Here is a 24,443-nt window from a genome sequence, read left to right on the forward strand (position 1 = left end):
ATTTCGTTCAAGTTTTCCACCTGTTTTGATTTATTTGTTAAAAATCTGTGGCATCTGAAACATCTAATATGTGTATTACATCTATTATAAACCATTCTTAAAAAAAAGAAAAAAAAATATTTGCCCATCCGCCATGCTTGAATTCTGATGATTACCCTACATTGCCACTTGCATCGTAGACAGGCATTTAGCGCTCACAGGAACGGAAATAAAAGTAAAATAAAATAAATAAATAAATAAAAAAACAAACTATGTTTTACATTAGTTTAAGTCTACATAAAAGCAGCTTGTTTTGGTTATTAAGAACTATAATTTTATATATTTACCTTTTTTCACCCAACGTTCAAAAGCTACTGAATAAAGAAAATCTAACACATGAAAATGAAACCCACTGCTCAAGAAGTGTGGTTTTCTGCACGTAATTATCGGTTCTGACCGGCGTATAAAAATGACACTATTTACTATATGGTACTATATTAAATACTATATTATATTTGTTACGTCCCTAGGACGTATGTTTTGTTTTGCTTTTTCTTTCTTTCTTTCTCTCTCTCTCTCTCACTCTCACTTATTAGGAACCCACCCACTCGTGCGTGTGATTGGCTGGAGTCCCGTAACGATGCTTGCATCTGATTGGCTGGCTGCGACTGCCTGGAGTATTTCTTCAAAGGCCGCGCCGGATGTCATCGAGGCTTTCCTCCATGGTGACTTGGGCCGATTGTTTTCAGATCTGAAACGCAGCTAAGAAATGTTTGTTTTATGGCTAGTTTATTGTCTGTCCTCATCTCAAATGAAATAGCTTGGCTTTACCTTTTGTTCTCTACCCAGTTACCTCTACTGTTTAGCACTAAGCTCATGATTTTTCTCTGTAAACTTTCACTCTTGTGCCGACCAGGTTGTAGGAGTGGGTGCCATTTCTTTTGACTTTGTTTTCGGCTTAGTTAGGGAGTTAGGGAAGACTGGCTGTATTTTTGTTTCTTTATTTTTACATAGGTAAGTTAGTTCTCTAAAATCTCTAGCTAGGCTGGTTATGTTTGCTGTTCTGGCGTATGCCCACTTTGACGCTGTCCTGTGTCGTGTATATAAAAGAGCAGCACAAAAAGAAAATAACATGACTTGATCTGTTTAAACGTCATCTGGCTCTCTTTTGTCTTTTTTTATGTTATGATCGTCACAAACCCCTAGACAGGTCGTAACAGGGACTGTGAACTGCTGTGGTGTTTTTGGGGCAGAGGAGGGATTCTCTGTCAGAGGGGTGTTTGGCCCTCTTCTGTTCTTTTCCACTGTCCGTTCTTTTCCACTTTCTGCTCTTGTTGCTCTTCTTACCCCGGCAGCAGAGTATTTTTCCCAGGCCTTTTGGATGACTTCCGACGCCAAGTCAGACAGAGGCAAATATTAGTAAATTACGAGCGAGATCCGCTCTCCCCTAACGGCAGCCAGTGCTGTCCAGGCAGCGGGTCAATCTACACACAGCAGCAGCCGAAATCCGCTGAGTAAGCACAAACTGTGGGGCTTGAACTCTATGGTCAAATAACCATATGCTCTACAAAAAAAGTAGCACAGCTGGCACAGGGTAGCAGCGAGGGAGGGATAATACAATGACACGATGTCGTTAACAGCCCATCACAAAAAGCCTCTCTGGGTATATTATCGATATCGTCTGCATCTAAAAAACACTGATCAACTGCATTTTTCTGTTTAAGGTTTTGTTCTGCTCAGGAGAATGAGAGTTCAAACTGCGACAATGCTACAGCATAAACTGAATTATTTCAATATCACTAAGCACCAAAAAATGCTTTACTGTTCAATATCAAATTTCAATACCTAAGAGGTCAGTCTTCACAACACCTGTAAGCCAATGCATATGCTTGCTCCAAAATCTAGACTGGTGATTTGACTATAAACATGTTGACATCAGCAGACTGTAAGGCAATATATTGTAGGTATTGTGATATTTATGAATTTACTTTTACACAGGCAGTTTATCAGTCAAACTGAAATTTCAACATTCCTGAGTTCAAATCTGAGAGTGTGATACTGATAACATCCAGCACATGGCACCTCTAAGCTACAGTAGCAGGGGTTTTACTCTTTATCTGTTACTTTTTTCATAAAACGCAGCACTGGAGGAGAAATATTTCACCCCTCGCCCCTACCACTTAGCCCTTACCCCTCCATTTTGCGCGTTCTCGTCTAGGGGTAGGGTGTCCCGATTCTTGTTGAGATAGAGGGGTAGGGCGAAGTGTTAGGGCTACATGGCCCTCCAAAAGGAGGTTTTTCAGAGGCACACCCCAAACAGTGTTACGAGAAAAAAAATAATAATAATAAATAAAATAAAAAAAAACAAAACAGCAAGATGGCTGCACAAGTGACCAAAGAAACCCACAAATGTGAGAATTTTCTCAGTTTGAAATTATGATAACCATTGTTTTATCTTAGTTTAATGTCATTTCACTGTATTATGGTAGAAAGTATTTTCTTCATAACAAACATAAATCACTAGTAGTATGCTAATGTCTCAATAGCTTGCTAGCTAACTTTCCCGTTCCACCTTTAATAAACCAGCAGTTCCAATGCCTGAAGCCCTAGAATGTAACTGCTGCTCGATTTAAGGTGGAACAGGAAAAGTCGAACAATAAGCTGGCGAACAGCTGACGTCAGCTTCATATCACTGAAGAATTAGGGGTGGATGATGATAAATAATTGCCGTATCCCCCTCTTTGAAGTCCTATAATGTCCTAAATGTAACTAAAGTCCAGCAGTGAGGAGCTGAACTTTACCCTCCTCTGCTATCACTGCAGACTGGCAGGGTCGCCTACAGAGCACCGCTAGCAGCCTGTTAATGAAGTAATGCCCTTCTTTATTTGAGTGTCATCTCATTTCACAGGGGAACATTTTAACCACTACCCCTCGTCACTCAGTTCCAAAGAGCAAGGAGACACTTGATACAAGGGGAAGGGGTAAAAATAAGAACAGGCCCAAGTGTTTGTCTCCAGCTGCAGTTAGTTTGTTCACTTCACCTGTGCTGTTCTACACCTGAATGATGCGAGAATCCTGCATCAACTGCTGTAGATCCATGGGTGCTGCTTGTTAGCTGTGTATTCGAGTTAGTTTCACTTTCACAAACAGGTGTTATTAGTTTGCAGCATGGCGTTATTAATACTAAGCGAATGTCCGGTCACTTATTTGTAGAGCTGATTAATGCTAAGCAATGAGGCTACAGCGATATGTATGACCACTGCCTTTACCATTATGCTTAAATCAAGAAAGGTCTCTCTTTTGCTTCACTGTGCTCTGACCAGCACTTCAGAGTGAACCACACCTTGAATAAAGTTCTGGGAAGAATCCCTAACATTACTTGACATTCATTATTATTGTTGCACTGAGGTTTGCTCAACTTCTCAAAGATGTGAAGCACAGCACAGCTGAGGGTCAAATGAGCCAAAGCATATCCCTTTACAGTCAGAAAGGTTAGAATCTGGTAGGACATAATGGTCTGATCACAACAGCAAAGCCATATTCAGTATTACAGACACAATATTCTTCCAGATATATAAGATAGTTAAGCCTAAGCCATCAGGTGCATCACTTCTACCGAGATCCTTGTCGCTTATGTGCATCCTCCAACATTAGGTAAGTATTAAGCCTAAAATGTTTCAAGAAGTGTACTGAAATGTAAAACTTGGATCTCAATACAGCCCTCGCTCTCTTCTGAAGGCCTCTGAGCGCTGAGACATCAAGCCAAGCACAGGCCATCGATCGCAGACAGTAGGTGAGCATCAATGGCCAGCCGTCATCTGCAGTGTGTGCAGTGCTTCCTGCACCACTGGCTCTAACCGCCTCTTGGGGCTATTTTAATATGCTGAATCGGCATTTGTGGTTGGCCGTGAGAGAGCGATAAGAATCAGCATATAGGACAGAAATGAAAAACAGTAAACAGCATTTTAAAGAGGGCACACAGAGAGCTTGTTTTTCCAATGCCAGCGCAAGTAGCAAAGTTTTATCACTACCAAGGGCATTTCAACAACTTTGTAGATCCAAATTTAAAATGAGCAGCATTTAAATACTGCAATGCCAACAAGAACATTTTTATTATTGTCAAACAGGGACGCACAAGAGCTCTGAAAGCGCTATATGAAAGTTAACAGACTTTAACCTTGTCCTATAATGAACGTGCACGTTTTATTTTACTGTTTTCGTGTTCAAACATTCATTTCACAGCCAGTCAGTATGAAGCTAACAGACATCCTCTTTCACACACTAGGTTTAGTATGAAAATGAAGCCTGATTTAAAGATATTCAAACAATATATTCTTTACCTTTAATGTTGCCATGTTACAGACAACTGCCAGCTCCTGCTACAGAGAGTTGTTCCCTTCCATGCAGGCATATTATGTATATGCACGTCAACCGTCAGCACTATTCTTTATGGTGTGTTCAAGTGTAAATTTCCACAGGTGATATGAGGAGACGCTGAGCTGACAGTAGGTGATCATCAGCCAACCTTAGTCGGCGCTCGTTCTTCCTCACTGGTTGAGGTGTTTGGGCCCTTACGATGCATGAAAGACAACAAGTATAAGAATAAAGTGAGCAGGTATGCGGAGGAGCTTATGCTGGGTATGCAGCCATGCTCACATGATTTTTTTTTTTCTGAAAATACTTATAAGGGTTGCGATTTTTGGGGCTTATGTTGCAAGAGCACGGTGCGAAAAGTGTTGAAAAGTTATATTTAAGAAGTTTTATTTATCTGAGCCAAGTCATAGTAAACAAGACATGCTTAAGACTTAAAATATAGAAAAACAAATTGATTTCTGACCTCAGACCCAAAAATCCTATGCTGAAAATGTGCATCATTATACCCCCTTAATAAATACTAACATAAAAAAAATAACTCAAACTATGGTTCTCAACTTTAACAACCCCCACTTGAATTCACTCGTAACTGGTCCCCTTTATTAAACCCCCTTGCAACGATGTCACAGCACGACACCACAACTTCAATGCCTCATGCAAAGCTATGAGATGATACAATGAATCTATTCAGACAACTATAATTCTGCTCAAAACACAATTATCAGCTTTCTGCTGCATGTTTTTAATCATCTACCAATCCATTGAAGTACTGCATGAAAGTGAATGCTAGCAGAGTTTATCATTAACTAGGCTAAACAACTTGAGGAAAAATCAATACAGCAAATCTCTCAACAACATGTTCACTATGATAGCGTACTGAATATAGTTCACCACAGACAAGCACAGTGCAACTCAGGAGAGAACACTTACGCTTTACACTACGAACGAATAAAGAAATGAGACAGGTGACAAGTCCTAGCAAAAGCTAAGGTAAGTTCATGTGCTACCAGGTTGATGAGCCTATTCCAAAAAAACAAAACAAAAAACTTTAAAAGCCTTGCTTTAACATTCGGGGGACCAAAGCAAGAAATTTCCTGACCTATATATTATTTTCCACATGTTTAAAAGACTGAAAGATGCTGTCCTTCCAAATAGGCCTTATTTGAACACACCAGCTTCTCTGGTTTTAATTAGTTTACATGCAATGTCCCAGAGCAGTCAGCTGAGGCTCCCCTAAATTGATGGATCTGCTACCATCCTTCTCAAAAGAGCAAAAGAAAGTGACAGGGTAAAAAAAATAAAAAACAGGCATTTCATTCTCCAAAGCAGAACTTTTTAATTGACCATCATTACCCACTAACTCTTAACGTTAACTGCTATTGTTATTTAAAGAGGCTATTTTGGAAAACGGAATTCAATTAGACTATTAACTAGATTTAAACGGTTTTCTGTGGCATGTCGGAGAGTTATAGATGTCAAACGAATTAATCTGGACTGAGAGGCACAGCTAAAAGTGTGTAAGTGTTTGGGGAGGGGGGGTGCGTTTCAGCCCACGCGCTCTGAATGAAGCCGAGGGCTATCGTTTAACTCAAGATTCTTTCATTAGGTTCTAAACACCGCTCCCTCGGGGGGAAGGGAGGGTGGAGCGCACAGTGAACTCTCCATGTGTCTGTGGGATTACGCTGCAGCAGTCAAAATCACTCGCCAAGACAATAACAGGCACGGCTGCGGACTACAACTAAAAAGGTTACCAGTGTCACCAGAAATATAACTCGGCGCGTTATTTTTAATCCAGTTGCTACTTGCCAGCAGAGGCGCGTTCCAATTCGTTATCTCTGTAACGTTATCCACGATATCTCTTTGTTTAGCACCTATAAAGTGGTTCCTATTTTCTCCCTTTTTAGAAGCCAGTGGAAGTGATTTAGTCCCGGCGTCCTGCAGTGATGTAGCCAGCGAGCTGTATAATCACGAACAGTACAAACAGCACAGCTGGGACCTGAAGCTGGATCCCAGCTGCAACGCACACCCCCACAGCGCTAAGCAGTACCTTCACCAGGTGCACCCTCATTATTTACTCGTCCCGAAAGGCCAAACAACGGAGTCGGTAGTTTACTTGTAGTAGGTCATTTATGCAAGGTGAAGGCGAGACAACAAAGGAGAAGTTGACATGCACTAGTATGAACCCCCACCCCTTTCTCTGCAACGATCACTTTGTTCCTTTTTATCCACCCGCTCTCTCTTTCCTCAGGGCAAAGCGATACACAAAGGTATAATGACACCTTTGTTGGCAAAGAGAGCTGAACCACACTCAGGCATAAAGACTCGCAGCAACAAAAGGGAACTCAATCCTCGACCACTTTAACATCAAACGCAGCTGAACAGAGCCCACTTAGCTGATAAAAGGTCCAAGCCTTTGGTTTGCAGGCTAAAGTACAGCACACAGGCTTAATGCCTTACAGTTTACACTTCCTACTCTACTCACTGAGGTCCATTCACGTTCTGTATATGTGCTTACCCTACACATTTTTCCCCCCACACAGCCTACTTGGCTCTGAACTAATACAACGTCAGAACTTGGCCAAAGGTATGCCAGGCAAATAAATGCAAAAATAAGAACATAATTCTTTTAGTTATCAATTAACATGTACCCCATCAACATTATATGCTGTTTTACTTGGCTTGAACATATTGAGGCAAACAGATCACTGACAAATCTGTAACTAGCAGCTAAACAGCTAAGCCCATCCAAATCTGCTCCAAAACTGTTAACTGCAACCCTTAAACACATGCAGCACAAAGCTTGACCTAAAGGCTGCACTGGAAACACAAGGGCTTAATAGATTCATCCTGGCGTATCCGTTTTCTACAGAGAGAATGCTAACTAGGAGGATTAGGCTGGATACAAGACCAACTGGGCCTATTTGGATTTTCCCCATCCCAATAAAAACTCCATCTAGCTTTAGGAAGGTTAAATCTGCAGCTTGTATAAAGTGCACAGTGGTCATTTAGGTCAGTAATTCTTATAATACTGATAGGTATAATGAGTATTTATAATACTCCAGACTAGAAAGGCATCAGGAAGCTTTCAACATCAGCATACTTATCAGACCTAGTACTACAAGACTCATAGCCCACTGACACTGGTTTAAATGTTGCCCAGAGTTAGTATTTGAATGCATTACATCAGGGGTGTCCAGACTTTTTTCAAAGAGGGCAAGATGGTACTGTGTCAAAATACCTGAGGGCCGAACTATTATTTAAAAATGATTAACTGAGTTTTCTGTGTGCTACTGTGTTTCCTATCAGAACAGTGTGGATCGATAAGCACTTAATAAATAATTAATTTGTTTGAGCGTAACAAAACAACATGTCTGGTGTATTAATCGTATTCCTATTCATGTTTACTTGTTGAAAAATATAATTTGTGACACAAACTAAACAAAAATTGCAATGAACAATAAACGCAGCATAGTCACTTTGTTGTTCGACCGTAAAGGGTCAATATTTACTGAATGACTGAATTTGCTTGATAAGAAGTTTTCCATCATCTCGCCAATATCGCCAGTTCTCAGTGTTTATTTTGAGCTTTATGTCTGTAGTCTTGACTAAACGTAGTTTGGTAAATGAAGCTGTAGGTCAGGTCAGCTGCCACCTTCAGGTGAAATGTAGAACTGCAACGTACTGGCTGGCAGACCGCTTAAAATACAGTGAAAAACAGAAGCCAGGGGCCAATTAAAATCTGTCTGTGGGCCACATTTGGCCCTCGGGCCGGAGTAATGGCACGCCTGCATTAAATGACCGAGATAAACAACTTTTAAGTACATAAACGTCAAAGCATAAGTTGGTTTGCTACGATGGGGTAAAGTCCACAGAAACTAAACTCACCCAAAACAGTGAATAATGCTATGTATATTATATATGGGTCATTCTACAGAAACGTCCACTTTTCTATCTATCCATAGGAGTCACTGGTGTTACCAATCCTCATTGGTGTTACACATAAGAAAGGCAACACCAGTGACAGTAACACCAGAGACATTTTTAAAGAAAAATGCATTTTACAAAATGGCTGCTACAGAGCATGAAACCACATGTTGTCAATCACGGAAAATCCATTAAAATATGTAATTTAATCCAGTTGTATTCTATTTTTGCGCACATGCCTAAGAATAAAGTAGGCCAGTGACTTACCATGTGCTTTTTTCACAGATCCTCAGAATGTCATCAGTGTGATTTTTATTATAAAATAAGAGATTTTTTGTTACACAGTAACACCAGTGACACGACTCCTGGGGACAACAATTTTCATTATAAATTTTATAATATTTATTTGGCATTTGTTTTCTTTGTGTCATTTAAATCATATATTTCATTGATGTATAGATTATTGCAGTTAAAATTGCAGAAAATCTTTTTTTTTTTACCTCAAAATATGGCACTCACCCTTTACACACAACTGTGGGGACGAGCACTTCTGTGGTGCTTGGAATTCTAGATAACTGATTAAAAACCAATATTGCTAAATTGAGGCTCAAGAAGGTGGAATTGTTAAAATAACTTAGTTTTATTTTAAAATATATATAAACCTAACATGTTTTTCGAGTGTAATATATCTGTAAACGCGAGGGACGTTTCTGTAGAATGAAACCTATATATTATATGGCTTCTGAGTGAAACGGTTTAAACAAACATTTACATATATTTAGGGGTGCTGAAGCTGCACAGTCACTCAATATCCTTTCACCTGGTACCAGCAAAGCCCCGCTTACAATGAGAAGACCCAAAGCAAGACAGGATGTTTTGGAGCGAGAGGACTTTCTGACAAGGACAACAACCTGCATTGAGTGAAACCTGCATTTCACAATGTTTTCTACATACTAACTTAGTCGCCTTCTCGACTGGTGCCACTCTATGGGAGAGACTGCACTGGTATTTCAACAATGCACTTCTTATCTACACAATTCACAAATGCAAGTGTCTTTCTTCCGCACTCCTACGGCAGTATCTGTGTAGAGACACAGATAGCTTAAGACCTAGCAGAAAGAGAGAGCGAGTGAGAGCGAGTGAGAGAGGGAGGCACTGGCTGGCAGGGGTGTCAGAAGCGCCACAAACCCCAAACGGAAAAATAAACACTCAAGTGACAAAAGCAAAAACACTACGACAGATATAAGGCAGCAAATAACTCTTAAAGGATTTAATGACTGGGCAGCTTCATGTGCCAAGCTGACACTCTCTCTTGCTCTCTAATTCCTCCTGAGAGAACACGAGCTGCATGCTCTGCGAACGACAAACCTCAAAACGGGTTTTTCAAGAGCCCGAGGATCGCAGCCTTGGCAGTAATTAACCATAATATTTTCAGACTCCCTCCCGACTGCTTAAAGACACGGGAGGAGGAAAAGGACTCCATGTGTAACTGAATACAATGTACCCTCACACAGTCGTGCAGCTTACACTCCCAAAGCTAACAAGACTTCACCTTCTCCGTTTGTACTGGTTGGCAAACTTGGCACATTTCAGTCCCACTGAACTGTGGCGGTGGAGAGGGGGGCCTACTAAAGGAACCTGCCAGGGCAAAAGAAGAGCTCCTCTTTTCCAAAGCATTATGTTGAGTAACATTCCTAAATCAAAATCCCAAAAGGACCTGTAACGTCCGAATTATAACACGACTACAAGAAGCTAAGCCGCTCCTTCAGCTCTGCTCCACATGAGGCCGATCTAGTTTGCGTGCTTATGCAGCATGTGCACTAATACGTTTCCAGTACAATTCATGCACGATATCACAATATATCTCCTAGCAAGTCATTCACAACGTCAGCTTCCTCTTGCATTTGCGCAAAACGATGGCATTTATAAATCAACGTCAAAAAAAAGGAAGCTGTAGCATCTTAATTATAGGGACTGCAAGAAGATGAATGTTACTGACATACTTTCAGTGCTTATTCACGCTGAGCCACAAAAGCCAATAGCTCGCAGAAGATGCTTTTTCAAGGTCTAAATGAGGCATTTTATTTAAAATGCATGTTTATTTGCAACATATGGCTTTCTTTTAGGACAACTGCAGGAAAACTCTTGCATTATAATGCAAAAAATCCCTTAGCTAGGTTCAATCAGGCCCATATTTACGAGGGGATTCAAACGAAACAGCTAAGGGGGGAGCAATTTCCATTTAGTATTGAACAAAATAGAAAAAAATACCATTTGAAACTGTGCTGGCATTTAAAACTGTACCATCCATAGGCCTATGAGTCTCTTATTTGTCATCCATCACTGAAACCACGGTCAATGATCAAAATATAGAATCTGAATGCATCACATCAATGTAAACCTGACAGGAGGTCAGTGGGGTTTATGCTATGCACACAAGCAAGCTCATATGTCTGGGCTTGTTTCCTGAAATCACTTATAACATTTACAGGGTGCAACCTTTGGAGTATCGGAGAGCAAAGCAGACAAAAAAAAGTTTTGTTTGACAAACCAAACCAGTCACAGTGCACAAACTACAACCAAGACATTTTTGAAATAAAAGAAATCAAAAACGACTCAACCTCAGAATGGCAAATCGTACCCGGCTTGACTACTTTCACCGATTTATTCGGAATTCCTCACGATATAAAAGGTGGTTTGTTGCAGCGCAATCTCAGGCTACCAGAGTGGCAGTGCTGCAGCAGGCTGTGATGCGGCGCGGACACACATTGACTCTGCACTGCACAGCAAGCTGCAGCCACAGCTGGTGCGAGTTACAGCCATGCACCTATAAACACTTTGCTGTGGAGAGCAGCTCTTGCTCGAGGAGCGTACCGCAGTCTGAGAGTGGGGACACACAGGCCCGTATTCACTAGTCAACAAACTAGTAAAACTCCCCTGCAAAGACATCCATAAATATGAATATGTGACAGTCGAGCCTGACCACTCGGCCAATCAGGACATGCAAACAAGTCTCCTGGAGAAACTAAAGGGAAGCAAGCTTGTGACTGGCTGTGGTTTCAGCAAGGCTCCAATCCCTGATCGCAACACCCGAAATTGCTGGTGCAAAAACAGGAACACACAGCCTGTTCAAGGCTTTGATAATTCAGGCTCATACTGAACTGATTAGCACTAATGAAGGACTCAAGTGCTCACTGCTCTAATCCATCAAAGTTCCCCAACATAAAACAAAACATATAAGCTAGGTTTCTTCAAGCGATTGTCAAATGCAAGCAATCAGCTGTTGCATTGAATCTCCGCTCTGCAAAGTGACACAGCCGTCCTACTCTGGTTAGAAACACACAATTATAAGAGCCTCGCAAAACAATTAAAACATCATTCAGCAAACGCATCCAACAAAAGACACAGAACACACAATGTAGACACAAGGACTTATAAAGGTGCTATTAACTCGATATGAGCTCTGCAGAATTGTACATTTACATCCTATTTTGATTAACCCAAACAGCAGCAAACCTGCACTGAAGTACAAGATCCATCTAATTTAGAACTAAATATAAGAGCTTTATTGTCTTAAAAAAGGTGAAAAGTATCCCTACGCTATCAGTGATGGTGGTGTAGGTCTTCAATTCCAGACATTGAATCCAGCTGCTGGTAGGTACGATTCCAGGTGGCCAATCAGTTATATCAACAGTTCAATTAACTACCAATGACAACAAAATCCAAGATCGGAAACTGGACGCAAAGACCGTAGAGGAAGAACTCTCTCACAGATCGAAGGTCACCATGCTTATGCACTGTTCAAATCTAGCCATGGTGAAGTAACCAAGCAATACAAATCAACACAGGACAATAATCTACATAAGTACACACTTAAAAAAATATGGTTCTTCAAAGGCTCTTTAGTAAAGGCAAAGACATGAGTTCTGTGCGGAACCACTTCATGCTTAAATGGTGCTTTGCATGGACAATGTGTTGTATATGGTTTGAAAATGGTTCTATATAGAACATAACACATCATCATAACACATTTTCCATCCACTTAAGCAAAACACATCGTCCAAATTAGAACCACTCTCCTTACCACAGAACTGTGGAAGAACCTTTTTTTTCATTATTATAAGAAATGTGTACAGCAATACGTGCAGACCAAGCTGGGTGCAACCTAAAGGAGACCATCAGCTTTGCAAACGCTGCTCTTTCCCCTCCAGGTCTCACGGTTTGTGGCAAGACGCTGTAATTCTGAAAGCCTGTTGGGTTTCCACTTCCACGTTTGTGATGTTAAGTACTGGTGTGAGAGGAGACGCTGTCCTTTCAGTCTGCATTATGTTTGCTCTGTGAAGGGGGGGGGGTTGACAACTAACTTCACCAGTGCCTCAACAGCAAAGGGACAGAAGTCAATTCCTAAGTGTGTTTTACAATGAACGTGAACTGATGACCTAAACTGAGAAAAAGAATATACACAATCTGAAACAGTGGAGCGGCACAGCTGAAGACCTTTGCCTGCCCAAGCTTTAGCCACGCTGACCAGCAACTTTCCTTCCCCTCAGGGCTCCTCGACAAAAAGTATCTCCTTCACGTTTCAGTATGGAAAGTAAAGTGCCCCTACGGTGACATGGTGATTATTTGTGATAATTACTATATTGAGGCCACGTATTGCTACACTGGGGCCACAAATCACTATATTGAGACCACAACTTACGATACTGAGACCACAAATCAATACATTAAGGCCACAAGTTATGAGAAACTGAACTCGCGGCCTAGATATATTAATTCTTGGATTCAGTGTAGTAATTCGTGCCCTCAAAACATTAATTTGTGGCCACGCCTTATTAAAAAATAATTACCATGTTACCCCAGGGGCTCCGCAGGACAAGTAACGTAAAAAGACAAAACACAGTTACGGTTTACAGCCCAATATGAAATGTCCTCACATCGGCTATGGACTCAACCACTTACTCAATTCGCAGCTATGACCAAACGCAGACAAACTCTTCCAGAAGTTGGGGGAAATCGTCAGCCGACCGGGTTACCGTTAGCGAGCACCTTAACTGGTTTTTCTTCAGCTTGTGTCAGCAAGGCGACGGCGAGTCGCTCACATAACGCACGAAAACGAAGCTTTTTTTCGCCTGAATTATTCGTTCTCCGTAGCCCTCCAAAACCCTTCGTATCCCCCGCTAGGCTTCCTAAGGCCCGGCCTCGGAGCTCCGTGACTCTTACCGTGTCCGCCGCCGCTCCCCGGGCCGCCTGCAACACCCGCGCCGCCGCCGCCGGAGCGCGGAGGAGGAGGAACTCGAGGATCGGGGGGCCGCGCTGGGACCCAGGCCGCTCCTGCTGCTGCTAGCGCGGGCTGCCTGCCGAGAGGACGCCGCCGTCGCGCCCACCAGCCCTTCTCACCCACTCGGGAGGAGAAGTTGTTCTTTCTGACAGCTCGTCTTCGATTTTTTTTGTCCCCCCCGCCTCCGACTCCCCTCCCTTGTTTTTCTCTCTCTTTTCTGCCCCCCTTTTCTCGCTTCCAGCGGATACGAATCAAAATACTGCCACACAATATGGCGGCGGACAAGCGAGCCTCTATCGCGAGATTTCTGCTTTAACGGACAGAGGGAAAGCGCGAGAACTGAAGAGGAGCGGACAATATCAGTCACCTTCTGTTCGGTCCGATACTGAATAATACCGAGCCCAGAACCGATACCGATACTTTAAGGAGCCTTATATATGCGCTCAAAATAAAATGAATCATTTATGCAGTGAACATTTGTAATCGTATGAGCTGGGCCGGCACGTGCCCACCAGGTGCCCTGGACACAGGCTGGATGTCAGGGGGTCACATTTAGTGGACCACTATTTTGTACATGCTTCATTCCACCTCCTTCTTATTATCACCATTTATGACATGCTTGATTATCTCTCGGTAACACTTTCTATGAATGTCACGTTTGTAAGCATCTATAAACACATTTATAACATGTTATAATGCATTATAAACATGGTTATAAATATTTGTAAACATTAATTACACTTTATAGCCATGCTTATTATACATTATGGATTGTTAATATAATGCATTATAAGTAGTGTTAATAACATGTTATACTGTCAGTGCCAAATAAGTCAGTCCCAGCTTGGAGAGTGTAAAGACAAATACAGACAAAAGTTTATTTACGCTATGAGATTTCCAGTATTTTATTTCTCAGTGCTGGTGCTGTTAGAGCTGCACCTTCAGGGCTTCAGTCCTGAATATTCAGATGCTCCAAATAGGCTGTCCAGCCTAGAATTGTTGCTACAATGTGCTTTTCTTAACCAGCGCTCTCACTTTAAATGTTACATTACATCACAACAAACCAAGTACCCATGAGCCCCTCCCCTGAACCCCCTCTGACATCACACTGAGCGTGAAGTCACTGTGGAGTGAAGGCCTGGAGAGCGAGAGGCGAGATAGTAGAGTGCCGTCATTGTAATTTGTTCCCTCACTGGTTCTAACATCAAACACTAGAAACCTTCACTCTGTTTCATCACTACAGTACAGTACAGTAATGCTAATTTCTGCTAGCATTCTATTGGATATGCAGTGTTAAGTTAGTGCCAAGCTAACGGTGGTGTACATTGACTGTCCCACATTGGGTAAAACACTGATGGCAGCACTAGTTTAAACTCTGACATTTGAAGCCTGTAATGTGCTTTACTGTGTATGTTTTAGTGTTTCATTAAATTCTTCAGTAAATACTTCAAGTTGAAGCCTCACTCTTAACACTGGAGGAGGCTTTAGTACAGTACGCTTCACTTTACTTAGAGTGGACAAATACGACTTATGAGCTCTTATAATTTTTATTAACAGCACTTATAATGCATTATGTTAACAATTCATAATGCACAATAAGCATGGCTATAGCATGTCATGTATTTTTATATTTATAGCCATGTTTATGATGCCTTATGAATGCATTATAACATGTTATAAATGTGTTTATACATGCTTACAAATGTTACATTCATAGAAAGTGTTACCTATCTCTCTTTTGTTTATAAAAGGTCCTTTGCTTGTGGTGGGTTGACTTTCAGGGAGAGCTGAGCTATATAAAAAAGAGAACAGCACATTATTACTAACAATAAAAGTAAATTAAACTGAATTATAGGTCAACCAACTGTGCATTGATATCTTTGATCTACAGCACAGTGAAAAATTCAGGGACCACCCCTCATTTATTTCATCTCCATTCAAAATGACTGTTGCATATGAGTTATTCATTAGTAAAGAGATATTATGCATAAGATAATACACTTCATGCACTAAACTTCATGCACGCTACCAACACAAGTTTATTAACATAGGAGGGTTTGAATGCATCACTTTGTATTGGCTGCATTGAATGCACAATGTCTGGGAAAATAACAATATTTAACCTTATTGTGATACACAGATGTAATGAATGCTGCTCATACAGTATACTGAGGCAGTCAGTCACATCCAAATTTAATGTGTGTTTAAAACGCTGCCTGCTGAGGTTCCTTGATTTGGCCGGTTTTTGAAGGCAGGGTAGATGCATCCTTCACTGCCTTACATATCCCATAATTCTCTGTGTCTGTGCCAATGCATTTCGAAAAAAAAATAGCAGAAAACGCCAGCACTGACACAGTGGACAGTGCTGCCTTCTAAGGCACTGACTCATGAGACAGCATAGGCAGCAAGGCATTGAGACCTAATACATGGCCACAACTTAAAAGGGCGTGGGAACAAGATAAATAAGTCGTGACTTAATAAGGAGTGGGAACGATATCATGCCTTATTAAGTTGTGGTCAAGGCTTAATTATCTCATTCCCATGCCTTACTAAATCATGGCTAAGCATTTGGATCTTGTTCCCACGCCTTACTAAGTCATGGCCACATATTAGGATCTTATTCCCATGCATTAATATGACGTGACCATGACTTAGTAAGGCATAGAAATAAGATAAATAAGTAGTGGCCATGACTTAGTAAGGCATGGGAACGAGATTATGCCTTATTAAGCTGAGGTCAAGGCTTAATTATCTCATTCCCACAAATTACTAAGTCATGGCCACACATTAGGATCTTGTTCCCACGCCTTACCTAGTCGAGGCCATGACTTAATTATCTTGTTCCCACGCCTTACTAAGTTGTGGCCAAGCATTATTTTTATTTATACAGGATGCCACCAGCAGGGCTCTGTAATGACGTCACTTATACCTCTCATTTTTGAGCTTTATCACTTCATCGCACACCAAAAGGAGATAAATAGACCCTAACAAACTTGAGCTCCTTTGCTGGATGAAGATGCTGGATTTGCTAAGACATTTTTCCATCCTTGATGGTTTTAGAATTCCAACTTTTTTTGTTTTCCGGGAACTTCTTTCACTTTACCCCAGTCATTATATCATAAGCACAGGAACACTTTTACTGGAAGTGTCAGGCTGCCCTGCACTGCAGTCCTGAAACACGGCAAGACAACTGACAGCCTACATGCGAAGAGGATTTGTTTGTTTCTCCCGTTTTTCCTTGAGGTCCACTTAAGACGTTTGTGTGTCTTTTTTTTTACTGAAAACAGTCGGAATTCATTTTTGCACAACCATTTTCCAGCCGCTCTCTATCCCTTTGAATTAAACAGGCTGATTTCTTACACTGCAGTTAAGACTGGTATATGTAAACAAACTCTGTTCTCATTGGCTGCCTTATATTGTGCCTGATTTAAAAAGCAGTCTTCATGCATGGGCGGAGCTAAACTGCTATAGGTTGTGAATGCATGTATATAGATTGACTTTCATGACGTTGCAAAAACAATCAATTCAAAACGGGCTGTTTTTGCAGCCTAGTTGGACTGTATGAACTGGGGAGTGGAACCTTTTGGGAGGTTTTGAGTGCTCACTACATTTAGAAAAGCCAAGAGAATCCACTTTTCCATGATTTAAATCGAGCTGCTTTGTTTTGAAGATTTCATAACGCTGCCATCTTGTTCTGCAACGCTTGCTTTTGTGCTGTGTAATTTGATGGAGAGCAGTGCAGTGCGGCCAGATTTCATGTAAGCTGAAGCAAGAGATAGTGGCAGCCTTTGTAAAACCACCACTCACTCGCTCCTCAGTGGACAGGGTGGATGCGTGGCATTTGGCATTCTGCGTCTGACTCACACACTCTGCCTCTCTGTCACCACACACACACACACACACACACATAGAGTGACCTCTTGACACCAGAACTTGGGGGCAGAGAGCTCACCCCCCCCCCAGCAAAGGGCGCAAAATCAAAGAATGCCTCAGGTAGTTTGTCTCATATGTCACCAGCCCATGTAATTAATGGCATATAGTTGGAATAGACTCAGCAGAGCTGACTCAGCAAAACAGAATCCTGAGAATTCTTTTCTCACATACACTCGGTCACCAACCCCCCCAGAACGTGTGTGGGAGGCAGTGGTTGCCTCTTACTCTCTTTATCTCTCTCTCTCTCACACACACACACACACACACACACAGCTTTGCGCTGGCCTTACCCCAGCCCTGTATTTGATGAGTCACGCTCTGTCCTCCCAACAATGAAGCTTTTGAACTGCGGCTCGGCTTACTGTCCAGCACAGACTGTCCCAAGCCTGGTGGCCACCCGCATTCACAAAGCATCTAACGTTCACCAAGCTGCTTACTCCAAAACTAGTCAATCAGCCAAGAATGCTTGGTGTGTACAGTTTGCTTCTTTGGTTTGGAGCTCTGAGATGAACATAGCTAATAAACAGACCGTCTTGAATTTGCAATCGCCAATTCATGCAAATTCTCGCAAAAAATGCTTGCAATTTTGTCCCATCACCGCATTATTTTTCCATTAAGCATCTAAATCGAAATGTTTCACATGAAAGCAGGACAGAAACTGTTCTGGACACCATGCAACATTGCTGTGGACCAGTACAGAATATGAAAGCACTGCTGGATGTTCTACCAAAATAAAAGAGAGAGTATCTTATTCTACTAACTTTTCTCATCATTTATGAATATTTGGCTGGTGCTTGTTTAGTTTCAGTCCACAATTTTAACGTGAAATATTGAAAATCTTTATCTTCTAGACTTCAAAACAGTGCTATATGTTTTTAAATCTTGACTCGGTTGTCTGTACGTTCTTGCTTCTCGGAGGTACATTTAATTTCCAGTTTGTTTACCCCTTCATTTTATGAGGAACTGACCAAGCTACATTCAAAATAGGTTAAAGAAATATACTATACAAACTCGCTGTTTGGTGGGTGAAACAGGCTTTAGTGTTCCAAATTATCGGTAATTTAATAAAACCCAGAACCCCCCCCGAAAAAAAAACGAGGTATGAACCAAACCATGACTTAAAAATCAAGGACTGAGCCGAACCATGGATTTGGAGAATCGTTACACCCCTAATATACCCCTAAGATATGTCACTAATACTCGCTAATTTGGCAAGATTTTCCCAAAAACGTTTAAAATGAAAAAAAGAAAAAAAATATTTCAATAATGTTGATAGAATATGTTTTGATTGAAATGTGCCTGACTTACAAAACGGGAAGTGAAACGGATTTTCACCTTCATTGGTGAGCGAGCAAGTCAACATTTATAAAAGTGTTTTTATTGTGTTTAAATAATAATAATAATAATAATGATAATAATAATAATAATATAATAATAATAATAATAATTATTATTATAATTATTATTATTTTGCAGTATTTGTACAGGATTTTTAGAAATAAAACTGCAGATGTGCTGTCATGCTATCAGCACAGTGGTCTTTGTGAAAAGTTGTAAACTGTTTCACAGCTGGGGGTCCCCAGCCCACCCCTTTTGCCCCTCATTGCTCACTAGCAGCTCAACACAGAGTCACAAGATTTCACACACAGAGAGCCAACGGTGTCCTTTCTGTTAACTGATATGTGATAATACACAGGGAAAGATATTTTATTTAATTATCGTGATTAAAAATTAGTCCATTTTCATTCTGATGGCACAATGACCACAAGGGTCACTTGACCACTAGGGTCACTCAAGTTATGGTCGACATTTAAAAAAAAAAACAAAATACAGCATTGCCCCATTATCTCCAGCCTAACGTACATCCGAAAGCATGTGATGAGTTGTGCACACAATTTACGTGACGCTAATTAGTGATAATAAGTTTCCATTATTTGTTAGCTACATTAAAGAAGGTGCATTGCTTTAACATGGCAACAGATGCCATGGGCCATAAGGGTTTGGGCACATAAGACTGTTCATCATCCTCAGGCTTGGATGACCACAGCATTGCCCATTGTAGTGGTTTTTCCTGATTCATCACATCTGTTTCAGCTCGCAAAGGCCTTGATAAGGTGAATCAAGCATGTGTGAGCAGGGGAAACAGTAAACTCAGCAGTGACTAGGCCCTCTAGGGCTGGTCTGATGGCTGAGACGAGCACGGACAGTGCAAAATCTGATCCAGGATCGGTGCTCTCACGCAGAACTGCTTCGTGAACTGACCAGGGACTTCGGTACGAGGTCATACATCTGGGGAGGACAAAGAGTCAGGCATGAGAGGAAAAATCCCAGAGCAATAACTTCTTCCTCGTCCTCCTCTGCACCTCAACATGTTTTGTAGGAAAATAATAAAAAAGGTTTGGCATCAGTTCTGAGCTGATTTGGCTGATGGAAAACATACATATGAACTATTTGTTTAAAAGCCTGATCAGGAACTGCTGAACACCAGCCGCTCTGGGATTAGATCAGTTTACTAATGGAGTAAACGGTAAACACACATATTGTGAGCTTTTACTGACTTCTTACCGTCCAGACGTCTTTGTTTATAAACTGCTGCAATTATTACATTTTTTAAAAAAGCCCCCTTAATTACCTGATTCAACTCACCAGCTAATAAAGGCCTTTGTTAGTTAGTGTAAGAAGAAGGAAAACACATCTCTGCAGAGCTGTGACCTGGAAGCAAGTCAATCTGACACCCCTGCTTTCGCTCAATGGATATGTATGTGTATATATCAATGCTGTTGGGTCAAAACCTCGTATCTCCATTTTTATATTTTTATATATTTTTATATTTTTCAGTTTTTGAGATAATTTGAAAATGGCTGTTGCCATTTATAGAACCCTTTCACGATGCAAAACACTGTGTCCTCTCACTGTCCACTCTATTAGACACTCCTACCTTGTCAGTCCACCTTGTAGATGTAAAGTCAGAGACAATAGCTCATCTGCTGCTGCACAGTTTGTGTTGGCCATCCTCTAGTCCTTCATCAGTGGTCACAGGACGCTGCCCACAGGACGCTGTTGGCTGGATGTTTTTGGTTGGTGGACTATTCTCAGTCCAGCAGTGACACTGAGGTGTTTAAAAACTCCAGCAGCACTGCTGTGTCTGATCCACTCAGACCAGCGCAACACACACTAACACACCACCACCATGTCAATTTTACTGCAGTGCTGAGAATGATCCACCACCCAAATAGTACCTGCTCTGTGAGGGTCCATGGGGGTCCTGACCACTGAAGAACAGGGTAAAAGGGGGCTAACAAAGTATGCAGAGAAACAGATGGACTACAGTCTGTAACTGTAGAACTACAAAGCGCACCTATATAGTAAGTGGAGCTGATAAAATGGACAATGATTGTATGAACAAGGAGGTGGTCATAATGTTACGCCTGATTGGTGTATATTTTATATTATTTAAAGATATCTGTGTTTCTATTCCACTGGCTGAATGCCCACTAGGGGGTCTGCAGAGGTTAATCTATTTGCTTTTTTTGGTCAAAAACACCCTTTGGTCAAACTTTCCAACCATTTTCAGTGCATTCCTCATATTTTTACTTCTGCTCAATCTAATACCATTCTGTTCTTTTGGCTCAGCACCTGGGCTGCTGTGCTGTTGCTCACTCTGCTCACTTTGAAGCTCTAGCATTTTATTTCAGGCCAGAAGGGTTGCCAGAAAGAGAAGAATAGCTCCTAACAAACTTCCGTTCCTATACTGATGCTGGATGTACTAAGAAGTTCCACTCCAGTTCCATCTGAACCTGATACTATTTTTGTTTTCACTTCTACTTGAGTCATTATTTCTTTGGAGCAGGAAACTGAAACCTTCTGAGACTCATACTCAGCTTCAGCTCCAGGGCTGGGTTTCAGTCTGAGTGTATGCAGGGGGCAGGAATTTGCTCCTCTTAATCCCTGATCAGACACATGAGACAGAGCATTCCAGAAGCAGAGAAACTGACACCAACTCTGCCCACTCTGGATGACCGGTTTATCAGCACACTGACACACAACGAGCGGCACCATGGCAACCGCGGAATGCTAATTCCAACCAATCCAGAAAATCCTGCCTAAGGAGGCATCCAAATCATGGAAAAATTTCCCTCTTTTTTTAAATAAAGGAGTTTGAAGTAAACATTGCAAAGTTTCAAAATGACCCTTTCACTCCTCAGTCCACACAGTCCATATATGGAAACTATGCTTCCTACAGTAAGTTTCATTTTTTCTGTGATGTCACAAGAACCAACTCATTTACATGCATACATACATACATTCAGCCTACAGCAGTTTAGCTCCGCCCATTCTCACTGAAGTGATAAGGAGTGTTTCAGCTCTGAGTGCTTTCTGAATGAGGCACAGGTCAGAACAGAGCTCATTTACATATATCTGTCTTAAAGGCACAGTCACACAAAAAAACCTATTTAATTTTAAAGGGCCCAAATTCTACATTTCTTGCATTTTATTTTTGTTCCTTGGGAAAAATAAAATACAAGAAAAATGCATTCTTCTATTTTACTTTTGCCCCCCAGTTCTAACATATGTGTGGTTTTAGGTACCAAAAATGGTCATAACTCATTTCTACACATTTTCCAACCTCCTTAGAAATAACCTTAAAATTAAACAGAATTTTTGTTGATGTGCTTTTAAGACTTTAAGATGTATTATTCACTTATTTACCATAGCCATGTTAACAAACCTAAGCCAAATCCTCTATTTATCCCAAAGTCTATTAGCTTTAACCACTCAACATTACCCAAAACTGACCCAAAACTGGCCCAAAACTGGCCCAAAATGACCCTGTATAGTACATTTTCACAAAAACAAACTCAATAATAAACCCGGAGTTTTTAAAGGGTTCTGTGAGTGTTCATGGTTCTATATAGAACCATTTTCTTTACTGAAGAACCCTTGAAAAACGACCTTTTATCTATATAGAACCATGAACGCTCAAAGAACCCTTTTCATGATTAAAGCGTTCTTCAGATTGATGGAGAATACTAAGGGTTCTATATGGTACCAAAAAGGGTTCTCCTATTGTTACGATGTCAGGCTTGTTACAATAGGAGAACCCTTTTTGGTGCTTTGTAGAATCATCTTAAAAAAAGGTTCTATATAGAACCATAGAGAACACAGTCTCCATCAGTTTCACCATGCAAAGAACCATTTAAGCATGAAAAGGTTCTATATAGAACTCATGCTTCTAAATAAAGATGTCTGTGAAACTGACCCCTAGTGCTTATATCTGCTGCGGATTGTCTCACGTATTTGGGCCACCTTGGTCATTGTGGTTTCAGGCCCCCCAGGGCAGGCAGAAGGCCCTGGGCACCGAACCCCAGAGGCCTGGTCAGTGATCCATCCCTGGTCATAATCATTCCCTGAGATTTGTGCCCGTATCTCAGTTAGCAAAAATGGACTCGGCCACAGAGAACAGTGACAGTGACACCATGTGGCAGATGTAGGTAACTGCACCTTACAATGACAGCAGTGACTCAACTTCAAGATCTCTAAACAATTTCAATGTCGGACAACTAAATGTAGTATCATAAGAAAAAATGGCACAGAAGTCTTACCTAGAACAGTGACCACTTGATTTCCTTTGATATCATTTTCATGCTTTTATTCAGAACCAAATTTGGAGTTTCTATTGAATTTAGTATGATTGGTTAAAGGGGAACTCTTTTTTTAGTTTTCAGAATTTGCATAATTCAGCCATAGGGATGTAAACAACATCATTCAGAGTGGTTTAATGTGAAATGGTTAATTGTAGAGAAACTTCCCAAACTGGATGTCTTCACAGTGATAGTGATAGGAACCAGGAGTCACGATGTCAATAATGCAAATACAGGTATTTTATTTTCTATACAAAATGATTACCTACATGCATCTTCTTATTACATGTTGTAATATGTAATGTTGATGATGGTTAAACAGTTATAAATCTGAGAATAAAAGTTTTCTTTTGGGACTATATTGCCTTAGAACACATTACATGTACTTCCACCATGAATGAATAAACAATTAGTTTTAGGCCAAAACCTGTTCTCAGAACTACCGTAAAACAATGTCTCAGGCATCAGTCAGCGTATTCATAACCAATTTATGTAATAACTTTCAGAGAGGGAGCTTTTAGAGGTGGACCTCTGGTTCCTATCACCACCACTGTTAAGAATTCTGACTCTACGTTTCTTTGGAATGGAGCATTTCACACCAAACCACTCTGAATGACTTTGTTTACATCAAAACTGTTTAATTACAGAGCAAGTTTGAATTTGAAATCAGTGAAATTCCCTTTTAAGTAATCATAATTCTTCAAAGACTGTGATTTAAATGGCACAAGGTGAAATGTGAGGCGACTAGTCTAGTAACGTTAGCTGAGGTGAAAATAGGTAATTAGTATCTTAAAGACTTTAGAATTACTGCCTTTCTTGGTCTATATGTCAAGTCACACATCACCTATATGGATCTGTGGTCTGGGTCTGGGTTTAATATGGCTGTTATAGTAAGATGCTGACTGGCATTACTGTCTCTGGTGGCATCCATGCAATGCGTCCGGTAGTGTTTTTGTGAGTGAGTCCAGTCTGTGTCTCATCTCAGTCTTGACCTCACTTGGACTCGGTCTTGTCTCGGTCCTGGGGGAAGGTGGACTTGTGGAGACCAGCCGAGTGTGATGTGAGATTACTCGAAACTGAGTTATTCCTGAAAACCAACAAAGCCAGAATAAACAGAATAAAACTGTCTCTTGCATCAAACTTTTGCAACTTGCGGCCCACACAGATGACAAAGCTGCCGTGGATTTAAGCAATCAGATCAGCAGGGGCCGCAGGTTCACACACTGCTGTGTATGCTTAAATAAAACCTGCCAGCCAATTAGAATATCTAATTATGTTTCCATGATGGCTTAACTGAGTATTATTTGTTC

At 41.0% G+C, this 24,443-nt stretch overlaps 1 protein-coding gene across 3 annotated transcripts in view; it reads right to left on the reverse strand.

Annotated features, from left to right (window-relative positions):
* The window catches only part of tab2 (TGF-beta activated kinase 1 (MAP3K7) binding protein 2), a 53,158-nt gene extending 39,299 nt beyond the window's left edge, over positions 1 to 13,859 (reverse strand). For 2 of the 3 annotated variants that reach the window (XM_036581313.1, XM_036581310.1), the window contains exon 1: positions 13,501 to 13,859. The gene's annotated coding sequence lies outside the window, so the exon portion shown is untranslated. Of the gene's footprint in view, positions 1 to 13,239; positions 13,449 to 13,500 lie in introns of those variants that run through there. The other variant, XM_036581312.1, reaches the window with a different exon arrangement.
* Between the last annotated feature and the right edge of the window lie 10,584 nt (positions 13,860 to 24,443).

This window comes from Colossoma macropomum, unplaced genomic scaffold (genome assembly GCF_904425465.1).
Source record: "Colossoma macropomum unplaced genomic scaffold, Colossoma_macropomum, whole genome shotgun sequence".
Lineage (NCBI taxonomy): Eukaryota > Metazoa > Chordata > Actinopteri > Characiformes > Serrasalmidae > Colossoma > Colossoma macropomum.